Genomic DNA, 6,846 nt, shown 5'->3' with positions numbered 1-6,846 from the left:
TGTACACGCACAAAAAACACGTCACGTCTGGGGAATATTAAGGGGACAGTATATGGGATGAGGAGAGCAATTTTTTTGGAAAAAATAAATGAACAGCTTCGGTCTTCCTTAAAACGCGACATTTTGGCGACGAGAATAGAGCTTGCACTTCCACCACCTTCACCTTCTCTTGCACTTCCCGGCGAACCTCCTGTCCCTTGGACTCGCTGGCTGGAATCATTCCAGACATACTCGGATGTCCTGGGACAGCATGAAGTCAGCGACGCTCGGAAGAAAGCCATACTTATTCACTGCTTAGGCACGGAAGGACGGCAGATCTTTCGGACGCTCGGACCTGCGGAGATGTATGAAGACGCTGTTTCGCTCCTGGGTTCTCACTTCGCAGCTCCACAAAGTGTCATCCTGTGGCAGATTCTTTTTCGCCGAAGGCGACAGCAGCCGGGTGAGTCCGTACATCAGTACGTGGCTAATCTGCGTGGTTTAGCCAGTCTTTGTAAATTTGGTGGCATGCAGGATGAATTCATTCGTGGTCAGCTGGCTGAACACTCTAACCACCCTAAAATTAGAGAGCGACTGTTGATGGCAGCACATGACCTCGCTAGCGCTATACAAGTCGCATTTCAAATTGAAACAGCAGCGGAGTTTACGTCTAAATTACCTTACCCTGCTGTCACCTCGCTCCCTGCACAATAAGTATCTGCATCACAGCCACCTTCGTCAGGACTATCTGAAGTTGGTTCAGACGTGCATTATACACCGCGAAAGCAACAACGACGACGCTGTGGGAATTGTGGCTCATTCTCCAATGTGTCGACCCGCCCGTCCGATCCTCCTGGATGCCGTGGAATCCCCGTGTTTACCAGCTGTTTCGAAGTGTCTTCATTAGTTTTGTGTATTTATGTCCAGGTCAGAGAATGTTTCCCTAGTTCTGTCATTGTATTGTTATGGTGATTTTTGTTCCGTATGCCGATCCGGCTCCCTATTAAATCCCTTTTTGTCCTTCGCCTGTTTTCCCAGTCCGAGCTTACCATATCATGACGCCGTGTTACTGGGGCCGGCTGTCTCTCTACATTTAATCACCAATCCCCACTCTTCCCATCTATAACTTCAGTACTTCAGCTCCCATGTTGAGTCCCCTGGCCCTTCATGATGGTGTTACTGCTGAGCTGCGCCACCTGCTGGAGGCAGACATTATTGAGCTAGTTGATGCTTCTCAGTGGATCTCAAATCTGGTGATAGCTAAGTAGAAATGCAGGAGTCTGTGTCTCTGTGTCGACCTCCGGGCTGTAAACAAGGCCGTCGTCCCTGACAAGTACCCCCTCCCTTCCATAGTAGAAGTCACTTCCCACTTTCATGGCTCGATGGTCTTCACAAAACTGGGCCTTCGTCGGAGCTATCTGCAGATCCCTCTCCAGCCTGACAGCCAGAATCTCACGGCTTTTGTGACACATGCTGGAGTGTTTCAGTGCACATGGGTCTCATTTGGGCTTAGCTCTGCCCCCAGCTGCTTCCAGAAGATTATGACTACCATCTTCACTGGCATACCTGGGGTGATTATCTACCTCGATGACATCATGGTCCATGGATTCTGCCTCACGGCTGAGGGCCTCATTCCACTTCAACCTAATATTGAGGCCATTCAGCCTATTTCTGGACCCACGAATGCTAACCAGGTTGTCTCTTTCCTGGGCATGACAGCTTATTACCTGTGTTTTTTGCCTCACTACTCTGCTACCACAGCTCCATTACATCAGCTGCTGCAGAAAGATGCATTTGGATGCCAGCCTGCTTTGAGGCTTTCCAGCTCCTGAAGTCCCATCTCACATCACCTCCTATCCTGGCAAACTGTTCCCTCTCATGCCCCACCTCTGTCACCTGTGATGCCTCAGCTGTGGCAGTTGGAGCTGTACTGTCACAGCTGCAGGATGGAGTGGACTGGCCCATTGGCTCTGCCTCCCGTGCTCTCACCCCCACCGAACGAAAATATTCCGTGGGCGAACGTGAGGCTCTAGCCTGTGTCTGGGCCTGTGAGCGGTGGCACATGTATCTTTATGGCAGGGCATTTACACTGCGCACTGACCACTAGGCCCTGACAGCCTTGCTTGCAACAGCTAGTACAGGATGCAAACCACAATGACCGGTGGTCTGAGCAACTGCAGCAGTACAATATCATCCTGTTTTACCCCAGGTTGTGATAACGTTGTGGCAGACCTGCTGTCCCGCTACACCCAGTATCCTGCAGCACCTGACTCCATCTCTCAGGAACCAGACCTCAGCCAGATGATGCACACACCACTGAAGGCAGCTGTCTCCTTTGATGAACTCCGGCTGGCCTCAGAACCAGACCCAGTCCTTCCTCAGCTTCGTACATACATTCGCACAGGCTGGCCGACTGAAGTCTCTGCTGAGGTGACCCCTTACCACAGGGTCAGGGATGAGCTTTCATGTTGGAATGAGCACTGCGTAGCTCGTGGAGCTGTCACAGTGGTGCCAAGCAGCCTTCAGGCCCGTGTTCTTAGCATGGCACATGAAGGCCATTTGGGCATTGTACATGTCAAACCACGTTGTAGGGACCTAGTGTGGTGGCCCGGCATTGATAGGGACATAGAAAATCTAGTTAGGGATTGTGCAGCCTGCCTTATGAGCAGGAAAATGGGCCAACCTGCACCACCCCCTCTGCAGCCTCCGGTTTGGCCCATCCTTGGGAACATCTCCAACTGGATATCTGTGGGGAACTACATGGAGTTCCACAACAGCAGCGGTTCCTCCTTGTGGTGTATGATCTCCACTCTAAGTGGCCTGAGGTGGTCTCCACTGGCACTGTCACGGCACGGGTACTCACTGACTTTTTAGACGCCCTCTTTGCTCGATGGGAAGTTCCTCTGGCTATTACTATGGATAATGGGCCCCAATTTGTGTCTGCTGAGTTCGAAGCCTTTCTGACGGATCCAGGCATCCGTCACATCTGCACAGCTTCATATCACCCCCAGGCCGATGGCGGAGCGGAGCGTCTCAATCAGACCCTTAAGTATGGCATCTGAGCCCACTTAGCTGAAGGTTACCCCTTTCAGCGGTGCTCCTTCACACACTGCTCCATTACAGGGCCACCAAGCACAGCACAACAGGCTGCTCGCCAGCGTCACTTATGTTGGGCTGCGAACTGCAGCTTCCACTGGATCGACTCAAGGCCAGTGGCCCCTCCCCCTACATGCTGCCACAGGGTGTCCGCCCAGCAGCACAAGATGAAGCTGCGGTTTCATCGGTCTTGGGGGACGAGGAACCCCACTATTGCCGTTTCGGATTGGGTCAGAATCCGCCGCGCTCATCGTGACCACAAGCTGGTCTCATTCTGGTCCCCTCCTATTCAGGTGGCGGGGAAGCTAGGGCCAGCTACCTTTTCTCTTTCTGATGGGTCTCGATGGCACGCTGGCCGCCTCCGCAAGGTGGCAGCTCCGGAAATGGCCAGCACTCATGTTCATGCTGGCTCCCCTTCATCAGAAGGTGATTAGAACTTACCTATGGAACGAGGTGTGCTCACATCTGAACCCATAGTGCAGCACACTCAATGCCCAGCCGCACATCCATTCGAGTCTACACTGGAGTCCCCTCGAAGATCAGCTCGCATCCAGTCTCGCCCAGGTTACCCAAGGAACTTTGACTGAATTCTGATATGTTGACCTTGCACCTGGCTCTCTGTGCAGTTCATTTAATGTGCTGGGTACGCTAAGTACTATTGTGCTTTTCCATGCCAAATTGTGTTAATATATTGTTTATCTGAAACATTTTAGGGCATCCCAAACAACTGGGTGAGTGCAGTTTGCTGAATTATCATGATTGATTTTGTTTTCTGGGGGGGGGGGGGGGGGGGGGAGTAGAGGTTATGTACTCGCACAAGAAATACGTTACGTTTGGGGAATATTAAGGGGACCTGTCTCGTGTCTTCCTTAAAACGCGACACCCACCGTTTGCGTACCTGACGGTCCAGCGTCTGACCTTCCTGTGTTTTCATACTGTGTTAGGTCTGATGCTTGTTGGGTGCTTCTTATTTTCCTGCTAAAGACTGCAAATAAAGAGCGTGTTCTACCCCGACAAGCAAGTCTTTTTGTTCTTTGCTGCTCTCTCAATGTCTTGGTCTGCTTGGTGGTCTCCCCTTGTTATTCAGTACCGGGTGTCGTACTCCCCTTGTTATTCAGTACCGGGTGTCGTACTCCCCTTGTTATTCAGTACCGGGTGTCGATTCTCCCCTTGTTATTCAGTACCGGGTGTCGATTCTCCCCTTGTTATTCAGTACCGGGTGTCGTACTCCCCTTGTTATTCAGTACCGGGTGTCGGATCTCCCCTTGTTATTCAGTACCGGGTGTCGTACTCCCCTTGTTATTCAGTACCGGGTGTTGGTTCTCCACTTGTTATTCAGTACCGGGTGTCGTACTCCCCTTGTTATTCAGTACCGGGTGTCGATTCTCCCCTTGTTATTCAGTACCGGGTGTCGTACTCCCCTTGTTATTCAGTACCGGGTGTCGTACTCCCCTTGTTATTCAGTACAGGGTGTCGTACTCCCCTTGTTATTCAGTACCGGGTATCGATTCTCCCCTTGTTATTCAGTACTGGGTCTGGCTACAGATGGCAGGAGAGGATGACAAATTGTTGGATGCTTTAGACTACGATTTCAGCAATGTTTGAGGCCTCTTAGCTTGCGGGACACGGCTCAGACCACGGCTTCCTAGCTCATCGGTCATGGCTCAGCTCGCTGCCTCCTAGCTCACAGGACGCGGCTCAGCTTGGGGCATCCCAGCTTGCGGAACGCGGCTCAGCTCGTGGCCTCTCAGCTCACGGCTTCCTAGCTCGCGACACGCAGCTCAGCCTGCGGCCTCCTCGCTCGCGCCACGCGGCTCAGCTCAGAGCCTCATTGCTCACGCCACGCGGCTCAGCTCGTGGTCTTCCAGCTCATGCCACGCAGCTCTGTTCACAGCCTCCTACCTCACGCCTTCCTCGAGTGATCTGATGGCGGAAAAAATTGCCCTCCAGAGATTGTATTATTTTATTTTAGCTGGGCTTCTAGGCACAAAATTCTCTAAATATCGCTTTCTTAAAAAGGAGTCCGAGGAGTCTTTTATTTCGAGAAAATATTTATTAGTGTCCGATATTGACTGGGTCTGGCTACAGATGGCAGGAGAGGATGACAAATTGTTGGATGCGTTAGACTATGATTTCAGCAATGTTTGAGGCCTCTTAGCTTGCGGGACACGGCTCAGACCACGGCTTCCTAGCTCATCGGTCATGGCTCAGCTCGCTGCCTCCTAGCTCACAGGACGCGGCTCAGCTTGGGGCATCCCAGCTTGCGGAACGCGGCTCAGCTCGTGGCCTCTCAGCTCACGGCTTCCTAGCTCGCGACATGCAGCTCAGCCTGCGGCCTCCTCGCTCGCGCCACGCGGCTCAGCTCAGAGCCTCATTGCTCATGCCACGCGGCTCAGCTCGTGGTCTTCCAGCTCATGCCACGCAGCGCTGTTCACAGCCTCCTACCTCACGCCTTCCTCGAGTGATCTGATGCCGGAAAAAATTGCCCTCCAGAGATTGTATTATTTTATTTTAGCTGGGTTTCTCGGAACAAAATTCTCTAAATATCGCTTTCTTAAAAAGGAGTCCGAGGAGTCTTTTATTTCGAGAAAATATTTATTAGTGTCCGATATTGACTGGGTCTGGCTACAGATGGCAGGAGAGGATGACAAATTGTTGGATGCTTTAGACTACGATTTCAGCAATGTTTGTGGCCTCAGCTTGCGGGACATGGCTCAGACCACGGCTTCCTAGCTCATCGGTCATGGCTCAGCTCGCTGCCTCCTAGCTCACAGGACGCGGCTCAGCTTAGGGCATCCCAGCTTGCGGAACGCGGCTCAGCTCGTGGCCTCTCAGCTCACGGCTTCCTAGCTCGCGACACGCAGCTCAGCCTGCGGCCTCCTCGCTCGCGCCACGCGGCTCAGCTCAGAGCCTCATTGCTCACGCCACGCGGCTCAGCTCGTGGTCTTCCAGCTCATGCCACGCAGCTCTGTTCACAGCCTCCTATCTCACGCCTTCCTCGAGTGATCTGATGGCGGAAACAATTGCCCTCCAGAGATTGCATTATTTTATTTTAGCTGGGTTTCTCGGAACAATATTCTCTAAATATCGCTTTCTTAAAAAGGAGTCCGAGGAGTCTTTTATTTCGAGAAAATATTTATTAGTGTCCGATATTGACTGGGTCTGGCTACAGATGGCAGGAGAGGATGACAAATTGTTGGATGCTTTAGACTACGATTTCAGCAATGTTTGAGGCCTCAGCTTGCGGGACATGGCTCAGACCACGGCTTCCTAGCTCATCGGTCATGGCTCAGCTCGCTGCCTCCTAGCTCACAGGACGCGGCTCAGCTTGGGGCATCCCAGCTTGCGGAACGCGGCTCAGCTCGTGGCCTCTCAGCTCACGGCTTCCTAGCTCGCGACACGCAGCTCAGCCTGCGGCCTCCTCGCTCGCGGCTCAGCTCAGAGCCTCATTGCTCACGCCACGCGGCTCAGCTCGTGGTCTTCCAGCTCATGCCACGCAGCTCTGTTCACAGCCTCCTATCTCACGCCTTCCTCGAGTGATCTGATGGCGGAAACAATTGCCCTCCAGAGATTGCATTATTTTATTTTAGCTGGGTTTCTCGGAACAAAATTCTCTAAATATCGCTTTCTTAAAAAGGAGTCCGAGGAGTCTTTTATTTCGAGAAAATATTTATTAGTGTCCGATATTGACTGGGTCTGGCTACAGATGGCAGGAGAGGATGACAAATTGTTGGATGCTTTAGACTACGATTTCGGCAATGTTTGAGGCCT

Source organism: Brienomyrus brachyistius, chromosome 4 (assembly GCF_023856365.1).
Source record: "Brienomyrus brachyistius isolate T26 chromosome 4, BBRACH_0.4, whole genome shotgun sequence".
Classification (NCBI taxonomy): Eukaryota; Metazoa; Chordata; class Actinopteri; order Osteoglossiformes; family Mormyridae; genus Brienomyrus; species Brienomyrus brachyistius.
Note: the sequence above shows the minus strand (reverse complement) of the source record.